At 42.7% G+C, this 22,801-nt stretch overlaps 1 protein-coding gene across 3 annotated transcripts in view; it reads right to left on the bottom strand.

Annotated features, from left to right (window-relative positions):
• Positions 1-22,801, bottom strand: part of MPPED2 (metallophosphoesterase domain containing 2) — a 127,241-nt gene that overhangs the window by 101,505 nt on the left and 2,935 nt on the right. Inside the window, exons 2-6 of one of the 3 annotated variants that reach the window (XM_027735720.2) lie at positions 20,305-20,395; positions 12,351-12,504; positions 8,238-8,365; positions 7,682-7,767; positions 5,530-5,654 (exon numbers count right to left, since the gene is read on the bottom strand). The gene's annotated coding sequence lies outside the window, so the exon portion shown is untranslated. Of the gene's footprint in view, positions 1-748; positions 2,483-3,883; positions 4,128-5,529; positions 5,655-7,681; positions 7,768-8,237; positions 8,366-12,350; positions 12,505-20,304; positions 20,396-22,801 lie in introns of those variants that run through there. The other 2 variants (XM_027735723.2, XM_039390480.1) reach the window with 2 other exon arrangements.

The raw sequence follows: 22,801 nt of genomic DNA, 5'->3' as shown, positions 1-22,801 counted from the left end.
AGCTGATAGCCCTCCCTTTAGCTGCCACACGCAATAGTGTTTTTTCCATGTCTGCTGTGTAATTCACAAAAGTAAATCAGTGCTTACTGGGAGGAACAAAGAGATGGGAAAGAGAAGAGAATGATTTGAGCCCTGAGCATCAACACTGGTTTTTCAGTGTGATTTTCCTGGACCTCTCTAGCTCCCAAATAGAAATGTGTTTGCCATGTGTAACATGAAATACTTGAAATCTTTGATTTGTATTCAAAATATATTTTTAATACAAAGACTAATTTCCAGTTTGGCATGAAGCATGATGAAAATGCCCTGCAAATGGCAGATGGCCTGCTATAGGCCATTTATTTTACTATTTTACCACCTCAGGCCTATGTAGGCTTCCATATGTTAGTTGGGTTAAGACATTCTGCAACCTTCATTCCAGTAACTGGGTTCTATCCTACGTCTTCTTTAGATGGAGGGAAAAAATATAAAAGAAGATGAAACTAAAGCATAAAGTCCCAGCTTAACAAACTGTCACTAGTGAGATGGTACATCTTTGTAACTCAGGTTATGGTCTGGTCTCCACACTTAGTAAGAACAAGTGCAATAGTTTCAGGAGCAAGGTGAGCTTTACTGAAACAAATCTTTGCTGCAACAACTGCTCACAAATCTTAATGTAGCAGTTACCACACCAAGTTTGCAGCTGTTTCCTTAATTTCCTTTACCATTATATTTTAGTGTTATTTTGCATAACAGTAAAACACAACACCTGCTTCAAACCGCAGTCCTGTTCCAAGCACTGTAATTCTTTGGAGATAGGAACTGCGAAGAGTGCACAACACAGAGGAGCATAATTGCCCTGTACTGAAAAGTAAATACAAATAAAAACATCTTCCTGCCAGAGAAATGACTGTCATTAGCAAGAATGCTGGCCATCAGAGCTCCCAGGAAAAAACCGGAACAACTAGACTTTTTCTTTTACACAGCAAGAACTTTAGCGTCTGCATATATTAAGAAGTGATGTGAAAATTACATGTGTAATGTTACTTTTTTCCACAATTAAAAACAACAATATAAAACAACACATTAAACCAACAACAAAAATATGCTTGGGCTTTCAGAAAAGCTAAATGACACTGTTTTTAGTAATCCAGCATAAGAGAGGTCAGAACATTAAATTTCATATTATAGTTCACTCATGGAAGAAAAATCTAATTTGTTCATGAGAGTGAATTATACATACAGATAATAAGCATTTTTTTCATGGTTTATAACAATCCATGTTACAGAAAGAAATTACAACTAACTGGCATAAAACAAATGACAAGAGGATACTTGAATAGCTGTATTAAATACTTTTAAGTTGACTCTCAGTAAGATTATAAGTATATAAGCTGCAATTCCTTCCCATTGTTCTAATCTTCAATCTTGAAAATAAATCTCTATACTTAAATTAGGACAAAGCTGAACAAAATATCCTTTTAAGCTGAAATTCACAACAAATGCCAGACTGGAGGTTAAAAAAGAAAGTAAAATTTGAAGCTGGCTTCTGTGTCAATTCTCTTAATTTCCTTTTAGTACTCCATAGAGTACTACAGCTCACCTATCAGAAGTATCTAATTATTACCTTCCTTACTGTGAATGTCTCTGAAGAAAATAGAAAAAGAAGCTGAACCCTTCAAAACTTTAAAAAAAAATATTTTAGGCCCAAGATTAAAACAAAATAAATTAAAAAGACTACTTTGAATCGCTCCTGTTCTTCTTTCTCTAACTGTGAGCACTGTTTGAAGGTTACATGCAGGAAATGATACAAAAGAATAAAAGTTGCATTATTTTCCCATCTATCAAGTATAACAATGTGTAATATCTTCCACGCTTTACGAGGCAGTTTTAAGTAAGAATGACCGCATTAAAAACCTAAATAATGATTTTTTTGGCGTGTTGTGTTTTCCCAAATATAGGCAGCTATCCTTTTCCAGAGTGTATTTGTACCGGCAGCGAGACAGGAGATGTGCCATTGTACACATCTGCTCAGTGTTACAGGTAAAACCCGGCACTTTTTCAGAACAGGGCTGGCCCAAACTTAGGCGCAGCTAATTGTAAATCCGTACGCTGCTGCCCTGTCATAAAAACTACCACGAAATAAGCACAGGTATTTGAAATGTAACGTTACATTTCACGGAGAGCTACACACACGAGCCCTGCGTATGTACACGCACACACACAGGCACGCGAAAAACCCATTTCCCCAAATAAAATATTTACGCCTTCCTCATCTGAATTTCAAACATTTGCCTCTGGCTGAGCTCGGGCCGTAAGAGAAAATGCTGAAAGGCAGGAGACGGGAAGGGTTAATCCCGTGTCAACACCTTCTGTTGATACATCCACTATCCCGGCGCTGTTACACCGACACCGCACGTTCCGCCCGCCCGGGGCGCGGGCACCGGCCCCGCCGCCCCCGCATCCCCCCGCACTCACGCTGCGCTGCCCCTCAACCCGCGGGGGCTTGGCAGCGGCCCCGCAGCGCCCGAGATGCTGCGCTGCAGTTTGCGGACAACTCCGGGCTCCAGACACCCCATCGAGTCCGGCGGAGGCGCAGGGGGGGCCGGACCCCGACGCTCCCCCGCCCCGTTCCCCCCCACACCCCGCCGACCCCCGGTACCTGCGCTCCCGGCCGCTCCCCACCGCCGCCCGCCGCCGCTCCCGGGCCGCCCCGGCCGCGGCCCCGCGGGGCGCCGGGCTCGCCCCCCGGTGATTGATGGCTCCGGGTGGCCAATGGCTCCGGCGCGGCCCCGTCCCGGCGTGTGCCGCAGCCCCCGCCCCGCGCCCCCTGCCCTGCCCTGCCCCCGCCCCGCGGCTCCGGGGGGCATCGCTGCCCTGTCTGCGCCGTACGTGCCGCGCCGCACAAAGTTCGCGTCGCCCCCGTGTCCCCCGGCTGCCACGGGCCGGGATGATCCGCGGGGGGAGGATGCTCGGGGGAGGGATGCGATGAACTCCACGGCAGCCGCGGGCGAGCGCGGCGGGGCCGGGAGGGTGGGAGGGCGGAGGCGGGATGCCCGCTGCTTTTTATCCCGGCGGTGCCAAGCGCGCCGTCCCCCGCACCTCGCCCCCAACCCCTTGAAAGCTTCCAAGTGTCTGAGGCCTCCGGGATCAGCGTTTCAGACCGGGTTCTACGCCGGCCAAAGGGCGAGGGGCAACTCCGCCGGGGAACGGCGAACCAGCCCGCTTTTCCCTCCTTTACTTTTGCGGCGTGTTCCCCCCCTACACACACACACACACACGCACCCCCATCCCCGGGTCCCTCGGCGCCGGCAGCCCCGTCCCCGCCGGCCGCTCGGCGCTGCCGCCCGCCCGCCCGCTGGCCCCAGCCAGCACAATGCTCCCCGGCCTACCCTCCCGGCCCCGCCGCGCCGCCCCCCGCCCCGACCCCGCGCCGGCAGCCCCGCACACACCCCCGGCCGCCCCCGCGCCGCTTCCAGCGCCGCCGACCCCTCGCCGCCCCCCGGCCCGGGCGGGGGGCGCGGCGGCGGCCGAGGGCAGCGGGGGCACGGCCTGGGCAGCGGGGCAGGGCAGCCGCGCTCAGCGCCGCCGGGAACGCGCCGCGGCTGCGGGGAAGCGCCGCCGCCGCCGCCGCTGCCGCCGCCGCACCGACCCGACCGACCCGACCCGACCCGGCGGGCTCGGGCGGTCACGCCGGGGGGCGGCAGGAGCGCAGGCGGCCGGGTTTATCCTCATTATTGTTCGCGGGAGGCTGGACCCGCCGCCGCCGCCGCTGGAGCTCCTGCCCGCCCCCCCCCTCCCTCCCGCTCTCTCGCCCATGACACGGCACCTCTAACCCGCCGCTTTGTGCGGCGCTGCCCCCGCCGTGCCCGCCCTGCACCGACACCGGCCCGGGGCCGCTCACCTTCCCTCCGCCGGCTGCCGCTGCGGGCGGGTCGGGGATGCCTTCAGCGGGGCCGCTCCATGGGGCTGCGGGGGCGCGGCCGGGGCAGAGCCTGCGCCCGACCCCGCGGCGGTGCCCGGCGGGGCCCTGGCTCCGCGTCCGGGTCCGGGTCCGGCTGCGGGAGCGGGGCGGCGGCGGGGGCGGGCGCGGTGCAGTGATCGGGACTGCCACTGGGGTCAGGGAGCAGGCACCAGGAAACACGGCGGCCACGGCGCGCTGCTCGCACACACACACACACACACACACGCACGGCTCCTCCCGCTGCCTCGCACTTCACCCCCCCGGGCAGGGAGGGAGGGAGGGAGCAGTCGCTGCTGCATTTCCCAAGTGCGGCACGGCTTTCCCCCCGCCGGGCCGGCTGGAGCGGTGGCTGTGCCGCCCATTGGGGTCACGCAGGGGTGCCCCGGGGGAGCGGGGAGGGCAGCGCCGGAGCCCACCGGGACCCCCTTCCCCGCCGCCGAGGGGCAGCGCCCGCCTCGCACCCCCAAACACGGCCGGCCCCGCTCCGCGCACCGCCGATCGGCTCTGTCCCTGCCCACACGAATAGCAAAATAAATAAGTAACAACAGCAAAAATTTAAAAAAAAAAAAAAAAAAAGTAAAAAAAAAAAAAATCCTTGGAACGGGTTTTCGCATCTTCCGCCGCACCTTTCGTCACTGGGTGTCAATGCGGTGCTCTGCTCCTTTGTAGGTAAGCTCACCTCAGCGGCCAGAAAAACCACACAGAAACACCACTGCAGGGTTCGCCTTTGAGGCCGAACATTGTCTTAGGGTGACTGGGGCTTTTCTATGGAAAGATAGAATCAGGGAATCACGGATGAAAAAGATGTTGTCTTTTTCTTTTTTTTTTTGTCTTCCTCCCCCCCTCCCCATCCACAGCAATTGTGTCAACAGCCACAACAGTAACAAAGTAAAGATTATAGGTGTTTGCTCTGTTACTTTCAAGACAGCAAATGGAAGGGGAGACTTCCACAAAGGTACACTTACAATGGGGAGGAAAAAAAGAAATAAGGAAGAAAAGGAAAAAATCCAAACAATTTTGAATAGTCGAGCAGATAGAAAATAGATAACAGGTCTCTAAGAGTAAATAGTGTCCTATATATCTTAAATAAGTAATTTTTACTCTGGCCAACCTTCAGACATAGATGGCAAGCAGGCAGGTTTTTCTTTGTTACTGAAAACTGTGAGAAGGGTCCCTTGTATTGCCAGGCAGAAATCCACTGGGATGGATTGTTCTGTTTAGAATCATGGCAAACTAAGAAAAAATCAACCTAAAAAAGACTAAATGGCAAAAGGTTTTTTCCAAATTTGCCCTTTCAGTCCCTCTTTTTTTTTTTTTTTTTTTTTTTTTTACTATTGTCTTTATCGCTTTTAACAGAAGCAAGCACTGTGAACCACCAAAGGAAAATTCCTGTTTCAGACAAAATGGCCCACAGATGAGTCGTCCTCCTAATCGAATCAAAGTAACATTTCCAGGGAAACTTTGCCTGGAATGAAGTCTTGAGGCCATAGTTTCACAAGAATTTTTAGCTAACTTACTCTGACACAGCTGTAAAAAAAGCAGTCCAGCATTCAGCCCACTCCCCCCACTTCTGTCCCTGCACTCACCCTGCTGTGAGAGCTGGGGACCCCACCTGGGGCACTGATCCATTTAGCACCAGGGAAAAACGTTCTGGTTCGGTGTGAGTCCGTATCCTCACTCAGTCCACTTCACAACTGCACAAACACTTCTTCTGGAACAAGACAGGGAGTGAGATGAGCAACTGAGGACAGAGAGAGAGCAGGACAGCTTCATTGGTACCACTGCCAACTTCAGCATAGGATCAGGGAGGGGCAGGGGAGGTGAGGTGAGGAGAAGCAGCGAACTTGACCCTGAACCTGCTGCATCCCTTCTCCCCAGCTGCAGCAGAAAGACTTTTCCTGTAGTTGTGGAGCCCCCAGCACTGCAAAAAGGAGCTTCTAGCCCAGAGGGAGAAACAAGGTGGAAGCCTGGGTAGGTGGCTGGACTGGGAGTTAGAAAGCTCAAAGACCTTCTCTCTGATGCTCTGTGTGGCAAGAGACAGATCAGACATTACCCCAGTGTTTCAGTGTCCTGGTACTGAAGTGAGCACTTACCTGATCTACTGGTCCTTATACAAAGCAAGCTCTGGGACCTGAAAGTCAGAGGTACCTGGGTACTTGTGTGAATCCAGAGTGGGACCTGACTCTAGGTTCACACTTCTATCACAATACTGAGTGCTCCTCACCACCACCAAGCTGTAATACAGTCACCAGGAGCACTGGTTTTAATATATGACTTGACAAACTCTGGAACATTTTCTGTTAAGAGCACACAAGGAAACTTTTTCCCTTTTTTCAAACTACTTGTTTTCTGTTTCCCCAAGAACAGCATGCTTTCCGAAGATGCACCCACTTTAGAAATGTGCTGGCCCTGGGAGTTGCTAAAAGAAGGAAAAAAATATTTTATTTAAATTCATTACAGGATTTTCTGAGGAAAGGAGTTGCTTTCTCTAATTCACAGGAGCAGCATCAAAATGCAAATACAGAAAAATAAAACATCTATATTTTGGCTGGAATGTGTACTTATTAATACACACTTGACAAGAGGATCTCAGAGATAAATTCAAAAAGTGAAAAAAGTAAGTGAGCTGTTTATTGTGAGTGTCACAGGACTGATTTTTCTAGCTGGGTGAAATTCAAAACAGTGAACAAACAGCTCTTGTTTACTTTAATACTTCCTATTTGTAATATTAAAATTGTATGTTACACATGAAACCTTAGTCACATTCAGAGTTTGCACTGGATTTTATTTTTTCACTTCTACAAATCCAAAGTGAGTGTCATCAAATGTACAGATGCAGGAGATGCATGTTAAATATTATAAAACACTATACTATCCCAAAAAGCATACCCATTCTTCAAAATCTATTATGTCATCTCTAATACAGTTCATAGGAACCACTGTCTCCAGTTTCTGCCAAGCACAAGACAGAGCTTTTGAGACACACACAGGGTAATCTGGAGTGAACCACAGACACCCATCTCATTTTGCTGTTCAGGAAAAAGCTTCCCTGAGTATCTGTGAAGCAATACAAGAAAGAATAATTTAAAGTTCACCTCTGAGAACTCATTCCTTAAATAACAGAATTTTTTGAGTGATCTTTTACACAGAAAGGAGTTAAAAACAAAACAACAAACAAACAAAACCCACAAAACAAAACCAACCAACCAAAACCAAACAATTTTCAACCAACCAACCAAACAACCCCCCAATTTTCAAACACGTGCAAACCACACAAGAGGAACAAATTCATTTTTTTTAAAAAAGCCTCCTTCCAAAAAGGGTGTCAAGGCAGGTCAGTTCCCCAGTCTAGTCCACAGCACAGTCCCTGGAATGCCCACACTGGCACACGGGAGACTGCCTCTGTCTGCAGCGTGAGACCAACACCAGCACAGGGTGTGCTACAGTTTCACAAAAAGTTAGGCCAGTGTTTCACACTATCTTTTCGTTTGGACACAGTGTCAGAGGGGGTTAATTTGTTTGTTTCAGTACATGGCCTTTTTAGCCATTTTAAGACCAGAGCATCAAGGGTTCTCATTTGCATTGCAGAGAAAATTCACTTTCGGCCTGCAGAGACAGGGGCATGCAGGTGGAGTACCAAACAATTTGTATTTTGGTTGGTTAACATTTTAAGAAAGTAGAGTTTGATCCAGTGGACAGGCACTGGTAGCAGTCTACACCAAAAGTCACTGGACTCACCATGTCAATACAAATCACTGCAGTTCTGCCAAAACCTGTAACTTAACAGGCTCATTCCCCTCATTACAGCAGAAATTCTTCACTAACTGTGGAACAGAAGACAACAGGAGAAAACTGCATTAGTTTAGGCTTAATGTCCCACTGAGTCCCACAACATTCCAAATTTGCTGGATATAGCTGGATAGATTTAAAGTTCTCAACTGCTCTCCCTCTTCACTTGTAGTCCATAAGTCACAGAGCATTTGGCATGCATGCTGGCCAACAACATGAAAACAACAGAAGATCATAGTACAATCTATGAAGAACAAACAAATAGAAAAAGAAACCCCTCCAGGATTCCAATTTTGAAGATACAAATTGGGTTTTTTTAGCTCTTAGAACTCCTGAACAAAATCACAGACTGGAACTGGGAGTTAATTGAATCCTAGAAGCTGAATTATAAAAAAAATAAAAAAAAAAATAAAAAATTGCCTCTTGGCTTTTGGTTTTTGTATTCTGTCCCATTATGAATTTTCATCCCACTTTTTCTCTCACAAACAAGGGCCCATACACTAACCTGTTCAACACTCCAGCAGACACTACATCTTCCATAAGACTCCATGACCCCTCCAGAGAAGCCCACCAGCTTTTGGAGGGAAATGACAATTCTCCAAAGGAAGTGAAATTTGCACCTTCTGTCAGAACCTGCAGACACAGAGGAGCACGACATTGCAATGCTGCAAGAGCATCAGGTAAGACTAACAAAGGAGATATCACTAGTTGCTCTCTGGGCAGTCTTTTTATATTTGGTGGACCAGAACTTTGTCTGCTGCCTTGCCCCTTTAAAACAAATTAAGTATTTGTTTGGAACTTTCCTATTCATCCTCTCTAGAAATAAAAAAATTATGCAAAAAAAGGTTGTGAGTCGTTTGCCCTTCTAAAAAATCCCAGTGTAACTGATAGTCAAGTTACCTAGAGAAGAAACCACTCTTTTTTTTTTTTTCTGGAACATTCCACTGAATATTCTTTTTTCAAAACTGAGAAGGATATATGAGTGATTTATTCCTTCATAATAGAGCAGGCAGTGACTTCAGTTTTGTATGTACATAAAGATCCAAGTGTTGTTTGATGGAGAGCAGTTACTGCAAAGACATTACTACAGGAACTCCCAAACACTGAAGGCTCAGGGCACACTACAAGTAAAGGTTTTTGGGGGTCACCTTCTGGTAAATGAACTGTGACAGGGAATACACAACTGTGGGAGTAATGTGAGGTGTTTAAACATTCTGTGTAATGCATAACAATTTACCTGTTTAGAAGAAGGTGGATGCCTTTTTCCACAAATGATCATTTTATGATTTAATTGGTCTATAACGCATTGGGTCAAAGCCAATGCATGAGAAAACCCTCAGTTTAATTTGTCTGCAGTTCAGGCACTTAGAGCCCACTGTACCAAATAATTCCAAAACTTGGTGGTGTGTCAGGAAACAGGCATTAGTATTACAGCAGAGTGTATTACAAATTTCTCCTCTCCTTGACCTTTAACTTGTTCAACAACTCCCTTCCCTCTTCATCACGTAGATTTTCTCCCCCTGTGGCAGGCCCTGGCCACACTATGTTTCTGTTCCTGGATGTAATACGAACTGTGTCCTCATGAGTTTTGAGAAGTCACACTCTCACTCTACCCATGTCCTTCCGACTTCAGAGAGGAGATCTAGTGAAGTGGTTTTCTGTCACACTGAGTGCATTCTACAAATGGCAGACTCCACAAACTGAAATTCCTGCAGACAGAGAAAAATTCTTCTCTCTAGTCCTGAGAGAAGGTCCCTATTGTACTGAAAGTTATGTGCAAAATTCTCAACATCAGTCAAAATTCCATGTGGAAAGCAAACTGCAAAACTGAGACAGATTTGGCTCTCAGTGCAAGTAAAGCAATTTACATGGTAGGGCAGAAGTGAGACTATTACTCCTGTGCTATCTTGAAGACATTTTTTGAGCGCTACAGATTTAATGGCAAATTCATCTAATGATGATGACTATTGTCAACAGTTACTCAGAGTTAACCTCTTTACATCTAAACAAATAGAGCTTCACTTCATGCCTTGCATAATTAACTTTATGCTTTTGACAGACATTAAGAACCATGGTCTCCAGCACATCTACATCTAGTTCCAGTTTACAGAATCCAGATTATCTTTTGTGGTCCCTCTGCAGAAAATTGCAGGATGAATGTAACAGAAAACCTTTAAAGGTGTCAGGGCTTCCAGCATGGACATCTTTCAAATCTGAGCAACCAAGACCCCCTAAATGAAGGAAAAGACTTTCACAGTCGTTCTCAGGAGTCTTGTCACTTTAAATGTCCCCAGTAACGTTGCTGATCTGAAGGTACACGTAAACCTAGAGCCTGAAGGTTTATTGTGTGTTAATTATCATAATTATCAAACTTAGCTGTACAGAAAATATAGTTCAGGTTGCTTATGAATCCTCTGATTCTGTGGGGAAAGAGAGAACCTTAAATTTAAAAGCAGTGCTCTCTAATGTAAGGTAGGTTTCTGGAAAGAAATGGCTAAGGTCTTACCGTTTAACCAATGTTAATTTTTATCCCTTGATTTGACATTTCAAAACCAATATTTCATAGCAGTTATTGTCTACATTTTTAATGCGTTCAGGCTGAAAACACTTCCTAAAAACTGAAGGATTCTACGCTCTTTGTCTCAGACACCCTAGGAAAAGAAATCCTGTATTCCAGTTATTGTCTGGCATTTGAGTTCAGTGCTGGCAAACTGGTCCCTGCATGTCTTTGAGGCATATGGAAATTGATGATGAAAGTGTCTAGTATAACTACAAGTATAATTTGATGAAAACTGGAGCAGTGAACTGTGAGAAACTGCTAAATCAGTGTCATCAAACTCTGCTTGAAAAATAATGAAACAGAAATACCACCAGGACACAAGAAATGCAGTGCAAAGGCTGTGAAACCAGAGAGCAAAGACAAAAAAAAAAAAGGAAACACACAAGATATTATTTTAATTGTTATTTTTAAAACACATGCCCAAAATACAGTACAACTGTCCTGTTCAAATTCACTTTACAGAGACAGTGACATCATGTCTCCTCCAAATTGTTCAAGCCCAAATCTTGGCACAAGCTGTTCCAATAGAATATCATGTTCAGCCCTGGCACTCTCTCCTGTCTACCCATAACCATGTGCAGAATAAGAACAGCACTGTAGCCAATGCAAATCCTTGTTACAGCTCAAGTCCCTTGGGGCAACAGAAAAATACCAAAATAGAAAACATATTACAGTTTTAAAGCAATAATATTACTAAGGAAAATAAAACAAACGTAACCTCAGAAGCAAGATGACATTTATTGCCTAAAAAGTTAACAATTCCTGAAGCTGTGAAAGTACTCTATAAATAAGACCTGAAGATGGCAGTGAAAAGATCCTGATATTGCTTTATTCATACATTTTGAATGAAAACAAAGCAAACTTACATAGAAATCTGAGAGCAAGAGGACAAAGGAAGAAGATATTGTATTTTTTGATACTGTGTGTATGTTCTGTTTACTGATGTTTGCCTACATCAGCAAACACACTCGAATTACTGAGAAAAAACCCCTAATGATTCCATTCAGTTGTACCCATGTTTTGAGAGAGCAAAATGCATATGCATGCCCAAGAAAGGGATATAAGCATGCATATTTGTAGACTTGCCAGAAAATTTGTACAAAAAGATCACAGGGAGACAGAGACAGCTGGAAAAATTGGAGCAGGGGCTCCGATTTTCATGCCAGTGTTACACCTAATGCAAAGGGAATGCAGATGATGGACTGCAAGCTATAAGTTATTCCTCCTGACACTTTGCAGTGTGCTTGTAGAGCTGAACAAGGACTGGGAATAAGAGAAAAAAAGAAAACAAAAAGCACATGAACAAACAATAAAACAAGACAAAGAAATTATGGAAACTGCGCTACTATCAATTAAAATATTTATTTCGGGACATTTATTACGTTTCACATCAACGTTTTTATGTACAAAAGACAATCATCAAGATCAAGCAGTGGAATACCAAGCACTAGTTTTTAAAATTTGAAAGTTTAGCTAAACTGTACCTTCAATCTCACCATGACATACACAGAAATGGAAAATATCTATAAACAAACATCTCTTGAAGGTCCTGTATCATGCTTTGAAAGAATGATAAGGAGAAGTTTCTGCACATGGATTTATCCAGATTAATTATCAACAAGCCTAACTAGAAAGCTGTGCAAACAAATATCTAGAAGACTCCTTTCTGTTAGGGAATATACAGATAGGAGGCTTAGTAGAAAAAGGGTAAGTGGAATCTTAAGAGGACTTTCTGGTAACACATTCAAGTCTCTAAACTAATCTAGGTGTGATTTCCATGGGGTTTGATATCATCTCTTCCCATGAGGTGGTCTCAAATCCTATGTGTTAAAAAGTCATTTTCTCTGCTGGTTACTGTTAACCCAAACCATGCACTTGAGGAGCCTTCTATCTGTCAGTGTTTTTTCTCCCCCCTCAGACCTACTGACCACAATTCCATCTTTTGTGATGTTATTACTGTACATTCCAAACTGTGATCTTGTTGTAAAAAGAGCCTCCGAAAAGAAAACCAGTTTATAAAATCAATTACAAGTCTCAGTTAGAATTTAAGCAGGGTACCTTTCTGTGCCCCCAGGGTTCCTGTGGATTCCTGTTGTGCATTCAGATTTGCACACAGCCTAGCCTTTGACGGTCGCTGAGAGAAGCAGAGTCACAGTGTCTGTTTGTAGCAACCTCATTGTCACAGTGACCCATCCACTGAGGTGTCTCACCTCTGGAAAGGAGAAGCGAAAAGGGAAGAAATTAAAAATACAAAAAATGGCAAAGCAAGAGACAAAGGAAAAAGTAGGGGTTCAGTTCCAACTTTCCACAAGCCCAGTGGTGTAGCCAGTATGGGGCCAAGCCTACAAAATGCTACAGCTTCTAAAACAAAGCCAGACACAAAACTTTCCCAGATTAGCCTGTGTCTCTACCCACGTGCAAGATAAACTAAAGTCTGACAATGATTTTTTCCAATTTAAACCAAACTGTTAACCTTAAGAAGGTCAAAATCTAGAATAAACCTGGACAAATACATATTTAAGGTTCTGCCCAAACTTCAGACTAGAGACTATACTACATGTTTTTGGATCAGAGAGTAAAAGATACAGAATCACCTTCATCCCACTAAAATCCACAGCTTTACTTCTAGTTAAATGGATATAATTAAAAAAAGCAGACATTCTGCTTTGCCTTGAGATCAGACCCTATTTTTTGAGATTAGACATTAGCTGTTGATATAAAACCCCTCTTATTTAGGTATATGTGATCTTTTAGCCAGCTATTTCATATCCAAAACCTACTAAATCATACTGTTTCATCCGCTGTTGTTGGCTTCTTTCTATTCTTTCAAGTTTAGCCTGTCATAAAGCACTCTGCAAGCTTCAAAAGAAAATGGACCAGATATGGGAGTTCTACAATGGGTAAGTTACTTCTCCATATCTGAGAGTCTCTATCAAAATGCATAGGGTGAGCCAACGAGCAGTGAAGGAAGAGATCGCCGCTGCCAGCCCCAACTTTAATGCTTTCAGTCCAGGATGGAGCTGCACACACTCATGTTACTGTGAAACATTCGCTTATCTGCTGAGGGATTTTCGTCAGGGCCCTCTTTCCCCCGTATTTGTCTGATCTGAACGCTACAGTTACCCATGTTCAATACTGCCAAATTAACAAAGCAAAAATCAATGATTAAAGCCCACCGGTCACAAAACTGCCACAGCCTGCAAGCTGCTTAATTTCTTTTTCTTTTTTTCTTTTTTTTTTTTTTTTTAAATACTTTGTCCTCGCTGCATTGTTGTAAGAGTCCCTATGCTGTGATTCTATATTTATATCAGAATATGTACAGCAGATGTACTTACAGGAAACTTCTGTGGTGCTACTGCTGAGTGAGCTCTGGGCTCCCAGAGATGAGTGTGACCCAAACACTGCATCCAATGTCTGAGATGGGTCTTTCCATAGCAGGTTTTAGAACCTCTGACAGAAGAGGACTCCAAAATTTCGAACTCTGGGCTCTGCACATGTTGCAATCAAAACTTTATTCCTTTGTGTGACTCACAGGAAAAAAGAGTCAGGCTGTCAGGGTTTTAGAAGTCTGGGTTTAAAAATGGAAACAGGAAAATATGCTCCTAAACCGTCCAAGAACTGATCCAATTGCCACTGTCTTAAAATATTTCTGGCCATACCGGTACTGATTTATTACTATTGTTTTGTATTTCCCTAAGAGGAATGACAGGATGAGAGTCATCAGATGAGATACTTTGTCTGACTTATCAAATGGCAATGTAATGACATTGCCTTATGTCATTATTCTGTAGCTACAGAATAAGAGGAGTTGGAAGGGCTCAAAAGACACTGTTGATTAGGTACACCCTCTACAGGCTAAAAGTTCTCTTTTAAACACGGGGCTGAAGCAGAGGCTGCTTGAAGAACCAAGGGCTCCGTTCAGGCCTAGCACAAGAACACTTTGCCAGTTCTCCTCAGTAGGGCTGAACCAGGGCTTTGAGAAAGATGAATATAATTCATGTCTAGTGCCTAAACTAGTTCCCTCCCAGAACTAGCATCATCCCACTGCAAAACAGAGATTAATCTTAGATTTCTTTCCTCCTACCAAATCCCACTGTTTTCACAGACAATTTAGGATTTGCAAGGAATGCAGGATCCATTTCCTTTCAGATTCTAACTAAATATTTAAAAGTCAGTCTTGCTCCTCTGAAAGAGGTATGAGTTCTGCTGTTAGTTCAAACAGAAGTGAGATAAGTTGCAGACTTACAAACCTGCAGCTATCAGACATTTTTTCCTTTTTAGGCTTGGATTTTATGTCCAAAAAAAGTCACTTGAAAAGCAATGTAATGTACTTGCAGGACTCCCTAAAACTGACAAGAGCAAAGGTGTCACTGTGTAACACAGGATGTTGATAATGGTGTCATTTAAGCTGCACAAATCTATACAGATTCTCTTTTAAACAGTAGCTGGTGCTAAATTCAAAGTTCTTATTTGTGAGTTAAAGGCAGACTCCACCAGCACTCAGTGATTTATGCTGTCTGCTCCAGAAGCCATGTGGCTTCAGGATTTTTTTTGTTGACCTCACACAGCAGTTTGAAAGTCTCATCCCACAGATATCAAGGGAATCCCAGGCAGCAGTTCATCTGTACACAGCCTCCTTTACTGAAGCCTGGATTTGCATTTTCTGTTTCAAGACAATTCTGAAGTAATGGACCCAGACATATTTGATTAACAAAAGTCTCCATGTCCAATAATCCACTTGTCACTATTCTTAATTTTGTCTCTCACAGCTTTTATTTGGTACAGAAGGATGATACACGCTAGATTTTAAATAGCTACACTAAAAATGAATATTAGAAAATCCTATATTGTATTTTGCCTGTCAGAGGTCATCAGAAGCTGTATTTCAAGAAAACTGAAGGCATTAGATGTAGTTTGCCCAGTAGATTAATACTGAGCTGTGAACTTTCATCCTCTGCAGCAAGATTTCCATCCAACTGACATAGAACTGACATGCAGTAACACTTACAACCAGGGGGATCCAATTTAGACAGAGTTCAAATGGTTTCAAGCTACTCATAGGTCACAGAGGTAAAGTATGCATAAGAGAGCTGGCTTTAATCAGAAGGTTTTCAGTAATGTCACACCAGAAGTGATAGGCCACAATGAAAATGAGCTGAATTTTAGGCTTGAGAGTTAAATTACTAAAGATATTTAAATATTCTGAATACATTCTGTGAGATATTTTCACAAGCCCAAAACACTTCGGGTTTTTTTTTGGTTTTGGTTGTTTTGGTTTTTTTTCAGAACAATAGAAAAAGACGTGGCATTTTGCATGAGCATAACAAAACCTTCTTTCTCATATGGCATCATATCTGCGATGTCTATCTTCAGGAGCTTTTGGGGAAGAAATGTGATCCAAACAAAACAGCTCCATTGCAAGTGAGAATTTGGAAATAATCTGAAAAAAGACTCAACATTTTCTCCATAATGGGGCATTAGAACATGGGGAAATTGAGAGGGACAGGAAGGATTACAGTGAGAGAGAGGATTTAGGAAAGGCCAATTTTAATGCAGTTATCAAATACTGACCTACTTGTGGAACAGGCAGGTGGAATCTCTGTTAACCATTTCATACTAAAGAACAATGTGAAAATGAGAGAACTCATTGAAAGACATGTCATTGAAAGACCATGTGTTATTCTCTTGAGACTTCTAAAGGTTTTGTTCCACCCAGAACCCCCTGAATCTGTCAGGTGTCCTTATTTCAAGTTTCTCTGATCAGTTTGAGTGCATCCAAATCAGCCCTGTGCCTTCCTTTTCATGCAGATGGGCTGTGAGCTTTGTCTCCATGCCATTAAATATGCCAGAAAGTAAACTGGGAAACAGCTTGGAACTACAATGAAAAGCATCACACTTCCTCTACAGTCATTCCTCCTGGTTTGCACTCTGTTGAAGAACTGTGTCTCAGCAGAAATACAAAAGCAATTACTGCACAAAGCCTGGCAGACGAGGTATGTTGAGTTTCTGAAGATTTTCGTTGAGTTTTATAATGAAAAGGATTACAATCCTTACTGCTGTGCTGTCCACAGCATTCTCTCTGCAGAAATTCATGTCAATGCCAGTAAGAGAAGGGAGAACTTGAAGTCTGTCGGCAGAAATACAGTGCTGGATCTCATGTCATATTACAGCAAGTGCATCTCAGCTCAGATCAGCAAAGCAAAAGCAAGGAACCTGGCAGAGAGGGATCTGGGATTTTTTACTCAATACTTACCCAGAAGCAGCATCACAACCAACAAAATGACACCTCTGTAACCATTAATTTCACTGCAGGCTGCACTGACGATTTAAAATGTGCAAGCAGGAAAGAAAAACCAAGGAATTCAAACCCAATGTTTTCTTAAACAGGATAAATAAGTTCCTTACTATTAGAAACCCGATTGTCTTCAGTACCTGGATTGCTTGTTTACCTCTGTTTCAGGTAGCTCTTTACAGAGCTCTCAGATGTGTGTTACAGGTACAACCTTAAACACTGGACTAGCTAAAGTGTCCCCATCTAAGTTAGTAAAAGAAATATTTATTTTTTTCCCCCAAACTAGCACTCTTTTAAAGACCAATCCATCACTGCTCTCTAAGTCCATATCTCTTTTTCTTCTTCGTGCTGAATGTGCAAGAGGTTTATCACAGTCAAAGAATCATTCCTTTTACAAAGTTGAGTCTTTCTTTTGTTGTGGTCACTCACTGGCCAGACTGCTATCACAGACTAGATGCACTGTTCCTCAGTTCTAACTACGCTGCACGGCTCAGCTTCCTACACATCCTCAACTCTTTAGGAAAAAAAAATAGCTTCACTGCATGAATAGTCCACAGAAGCCAAATATTATGAGATTCTTTCTTTTTTTCCAGACTACCAGGTCATATAATTCTGGAATCATGGAAAAGGTAATTTTTCTTACTTGTCATGGGCACCTTAACAAAATAAGGTTCTAAGATAAGAACTAGCACGTGTCCAATTGCTCCAAATCCTCCACATAACCCTTCCAGCCCCTCCCATATTCACCCTATTCTGAAGCCTTTGATTATCTGAATTTCCATATGTAATCGCAGAATTCTAAGCTGATGGACTTAAGAGCACAGGGGCAGCATCTAAGAAAAAGTGCAGCATATTCCTGTAATTAAAACTTTTTACAATAAAATGAGATTCAACTTTCCCTCTTCATTTTTGCTGGAAAAACATACTATGCTGTATTTTGCCTTTTAACACATCCTAATGACTCATGGCATTTAAAATTGAGTTAAATATTTTTCTTAACACAGCTGTATATGCTTTATTCATAGTTTTGCCAAGATTTCTTATGTACTCTTCCAACTATTACAGTCTTCCTTTCATGTTTTTGATTTTTAGTTTCCATGGTTCCATCAAATAGAAGTGGCTGAATGGTCTCTAAGCTGATGGCTGGAAGTATCTCCTTATTCCACCCCACAGCTCCCTAGAACTTTGAATGGACCTGAACACCCACCTTTTTAACCATCTTTTCAGAAGCAGTTCGTTAGGTCTCCTCCTTGCTTTCCTGACACATTCCATCATTAAAACACCATCCAAGGTTCTCTTATATTCTTCCACTAATCATGAGTTATGTTAGCTCTCCCCTTATGAACACGAAAATCCCACAGCACCTGGACAGTTTAGGAATTAGCATGTCTTCCTGCCAGAGAGGAGCTGATGCACCTCAGCTTTTCATTCCCCCTTGAAGGACTGCATTTATTTTTGCAAAGTGAAATAGAGATAATAATACATTGTTAGGATGCATCTCAGATGGACTGAACGTGAATTGGGAAATACGTTTAGTTGCACTCTTGAAATTCTGGCAAGCAGGATGGCAATGGATGGGGCTTCCCTCATTCTGCTGTTAAGTGACTCCATCCTATCCAGCTTTTGTTAATGATCTGGCTTCAGTCACTCATCTCTCTTACCAGTGCAACACATCTGGCACAAAGGCTTTCGTGCTGAAGAAAATGCAATTAGTGTAGAGCACTTCAGTACATCCCTTCACCAATGCAAACAAGCATGCTTTTACCATCATATCCTCTACTCTCTACACTGGAAAACCTAGGAATCCTACAGCTTTGCAATGAACTGCTTATTCCTCCAGCAAAACAGGAGGTAGAGCTCATCTGTAAGGGAACAATCACTTCTATGAAGGCTGACCTAAAACTGAGAAATTAACTGCCTTGGGAAAAAAAAAAAAAAAAAAAGAAAAAAGAGATCATCTCAGATCTTCCCAAACGTCTGCAGCTTGTTTTAAATTTAACATTAAAAAAGAACCCACATGTGAACACAAACAAAACCAAAACACCCCAAAACAAACCTAAAGAGAAAATAAAAACAAAGTCTATCAAAACAAACGGCCTACATAGCATTTTAAGATTCCATTGGGGATCTTAAAAAAATAAAACACCTCCAAACTGCTACTGAAGAGGTGCTAGAACATGGTCATAAGATAAAGAGTTTCTTGCCCTTTCACAGGGCTGCTTTGAGTGCTGTTTAAGGAGTCAGGCACAGCAGAGCTTGGAGCAGTAATTTTACTGTAGAAATAAAGAAGGCAGAATGGAAACAACTATGCATCAACATCAACATATTATCCACACCAAGAACTGCTCACAGATTTCTCTTCACTCTGCTTTTCATACTTTGTCTTCCCAGGCTCTACTCAGAGCTTATGCTGCACTTGAATGAATCACCCAATTTATTGCATGTCAGCTGAAAAAAACCCTCACACTGATAAAATGTTTTCCTCATTGATTTAAAAAAATTACACAGTACCCATTAAACTGACACTGGATAGTGATGTTACACAGGACTTGAGACGTTTCATGTTTTTCAAATGATTAGCACCAAAACCTCTCTATAAAAATAAAGCAGTGACAATTATAGCAGTTAAGCTATCTCCGCTGTGTGTCTGCACACCACCTTTATAAAAAAAAAAATCAGCAGAAGAGGTATTATTGTAGTCCTAAATATGGTTTATCTGTTGATTCTTCAGCATTCACATTTCTACAGCCTCCAAATATTTAAGCTATCCCACAAGCCACATATCCAAAAACATCCTTAACCATCTCCATTTCCAGAATAACAGAATATGTGGATCTGAACATTCTGATTAGCTGGCTCATAGGGACCAAAGAGTCTATCTCCTGGGAAATGGTGGGAACTCTAAGGGTTAACTTGTGTGTTATCTCAAAACACATTTGTGGTTTTTTGCAATAAAACACCAAACTTAATGACCATCAAGCAGTGGTTGCATGATCTGAGATTTGGAAAACCTAGACACATTCAATTGCTTTCTCTGATTAGGTCTGTACTTATTTGGCATTACCAGAGATATCTCAATCCCTAAATAATTAACCTACAACCAATATGTATGAAATTGCCTCACTAAGCTCACTATCCAGGACTGTTTGCTGTTAAATTAGTAGAATAAATAATTTACACCAAAAAAGTGTGCACAAGACAGTGCCAATAAACCTGGGGGAACTTGTTCATTATTTGCAAGAAAATTGGATGAAACACAATTCCCCAAGTACAAGCCATTCTGTGGAGTAAAAGGTGTATTAGTATTATTGCAGCATGTAGGGAACAAATGAAGTCTCATGACTGTTCTCTTCAGAGTATGCTCTGTTCATTAGCCTTTTCTACAGACCTATAAATACTTGTAGTATACTGTACATATGAGAAGATAGAAGGTTTGTATACAAAGTACATTGCTTATAGGCAAAAAAAGAGCACAAAAAAATTGTAGTTTTATCATCACTCATTACTGAATAAGCAAGGACCTAAAAGAATAGCACTTAACGCCCAAATGGCAGCTGTGTATCATTTGGAAAATCCACAAACCATTTTTTCTGGTGTCAGAAGTCGCTGTTGCTCACTTTAGGTGCTCAAGAAAATTGCTTTGCAAACTTGCGATTCACAGGATTTCTATCATTTTAAGACTGCTTCAGAATTAACTGTTGATGTGTTGCAAAAACTTACCCCTGCATGGTTACTCCTACAGCCCTTTCTCCAGCACACAAGGAACCAGTGAGCATCTTTCCACTAATGTCCCTGGGAGCTGGAACAGGCCCTGCTGGCAAAGACAAACAATGCTGACTCTTGTTAAAACTTCAAGAATAGTTTAAAAATAGTTATTCAAAAGGCACATTCAAAATTCCCAAGTAAAAACTGACATTTAGAAATAAATAAATAAATAAATAAATAAATAAAAATCACTGGGAACGGTTTGGCACAGAAACTGGTGCAGAGGCCAGAACAGAGTTCATGACTTTCAAGGGGGCCCATCTCCCATTAGGCTCCAGAAAACTGCAAGCTCCTGTACTCATATTATTTGTAGTGGTTGAAGGTATGGCTTTCCCTGCACAGCAAGGGAGAAGGAAGAGACTCCCTCTGTCCACTGTGGCTGGAGGTTTTGTTCAGAAGCACCACTTCCCTGCCCTCCCTGGATTATACAGGGAAGAGATGCTGGGGCTGGAAACACCCTAACCAGAAGAACAACCTCCAAGCACTGTCTGCTCCTCAAGCTGTGTTTTTCCCACAGAGAGAAATAGTCCCCAAGTCTCAGCCTCTTTCTGCAGGCCAGGGACAGAGCCACAGACACATTTACCACGTCCAGGGAAGGTGCAGAAGAGTCCCTGGCTGCATCCAGCCCCTTGTCTAAGTTTGAATCAAATGCCAGGTCTCAGTCAGAGTTGTGGTGGCTTGCTGTTTTTTTGTTATTTGATAGAAAGTATCCTGGGACATGTTTCTTGACCTCACTCTGTAGTCATGCTGAAAACACAACAATCTCTTTTATAAAAAACCAAACATTTCTCCCTAGATTATGAATCATGTAGTTGCATGACCTGTGTCCCAATGCTTCCTGCAATCTGTCTTATTTAATACTGAAAGAAATCATAGATATGAATGCCAGCTTGTCTGTCGTTTTGGAAAACAATACTGGGGTTACCAATTTCACTCATTTCACTCACCTTTATCCCTAAAGAACAGTGACAGAAAAAACACCCAGGTTAACCCTGTGGAGCAAAAGGTGTCCCAGTGTCATTGTTGTGTGCAAGGATCAGATAAGCACTTGGTTTGTGCTGTCTGTGAAGACAGCTTTATCCAAATAAAGCATAGTGCATTTTATCATTCTGTAATGGAAAAGACCTGTCACTCTTTGAATATCATCATATGGTCGGTGGCCGGCAGATAATGGACTGTTAAGTGTCAAGGTGACTGGCTTTGAATGTGCACAAAACTAAAAATTATAGACCTGTCATTCCATAGGCAGGCCACAATTAGCTGTCTATGCAACTTGAAATTTCCATTTTGCCAGTTGAATAATCAGTTGGCTACAGTTTCTCAATATGGATGCATTTTTAGGCTCCTTGCACTTAGGATTTTATCTTTTTTGTAAGGTTTTTCAAATAACTGTGCAGCACACTTAGGCAGATGGGGTTAGGAGTGAACTGCACAGTCATCTCCTCCCCAAACACATACGTGAATGCATTCACCAATATTTTACAATCAACACTTTTTATGTTCATTCCCTCTAACCATGCTATACCCTATATATACTGTTTCTGCCGGAGATGTGGTGATAAGAAGCACAAGCTACAAAAAATTCACAGCTTCAGAGTTCACAGTTGTTTATTTCTATTAACAACATTATGTTCTTTTACTGCATTTTGCTATCAGTCCCCCCTGATATGAGCTAATAATGCAACATGACTTAGAAATAAAATCTTTGCAATGGTCAACTTGAAAGAGGAAAAGTATTTTCTTTTGGGAGACTTTTTTTCTGTATCACTTACTAACAAAATTTTAAGGCGGTTTGGACAAAGACATTTTATGCTGCTAAAACAGTGATAAGAAGCAGAGCAACCAAAAAAATTGAGAATCCCAGGGCATATATTAATGTATGTACTGTAGCCCTTTTTGTTGTGGACAAGTAGCAAGCATTTGCTGTTTTACAGGCTGTCTGCATTTGAGAAAGAAATTGCTTAACATTGTGCCTGAACATGAGAATAGGCTAAATTCTGGGTTTATAAACAACACAACATCAGGAAAATTGCTGCCTCAATGCCTTTTTGACATGAAGTTCTTTCTAAAGATATGTTATTGCAAACGTTTTGGCTTCGGTTATTTTGTTTTGTTTTTTTCTTTTTCAGCCCAGCAAAAGCCACTTGGAATAACAGAAAGATATCTGGGATCATCACTGGACTTTGAATCAGGCTGCAGTATTCCATTTTTATAGCACTCCATATATTGATAAAGCCTTTGCATGCAGCCCTGGGAGGTGCAGTGATACTTTGGTAGTCTAAAGAGGGCTGTGATCACCGAAGTCTATGACTGAGCCTGTAATTATATGGCATATGGGCTCAAGTGATGACTGCCTCGAGTGACAATGGCTTGAGGAGGCCCTGGGCTTCCCTCAAACCCACATTCATTTCCTTTCTCAGAGCACAATTTACTCTTCCCTCATTTGCCCTAT

The sequence above is a fragment of the Pipra filicauda genome, unplaced genomic scaffold, assembly GCF_003945595.2.
Source record: "Pipra filicauda isolate LSUMZ 115617 unplaced genomic scaffold, ASM394559v2 scaffold82_size2718185_pilon, whole genome shotgun sequence".
In the NCBI taxonomy this organism is placed as follows: Eukaryota; Metazoa; Chordata; class Aves; order Passeriformes; family Pipridae; genus Pipra; species Pipra filicauda.
The sequence above is the reverse complement of the archived record's forward strand: the minus strand, read 5'-3'. Positions and strand labels throughout refer to the sequence as shown.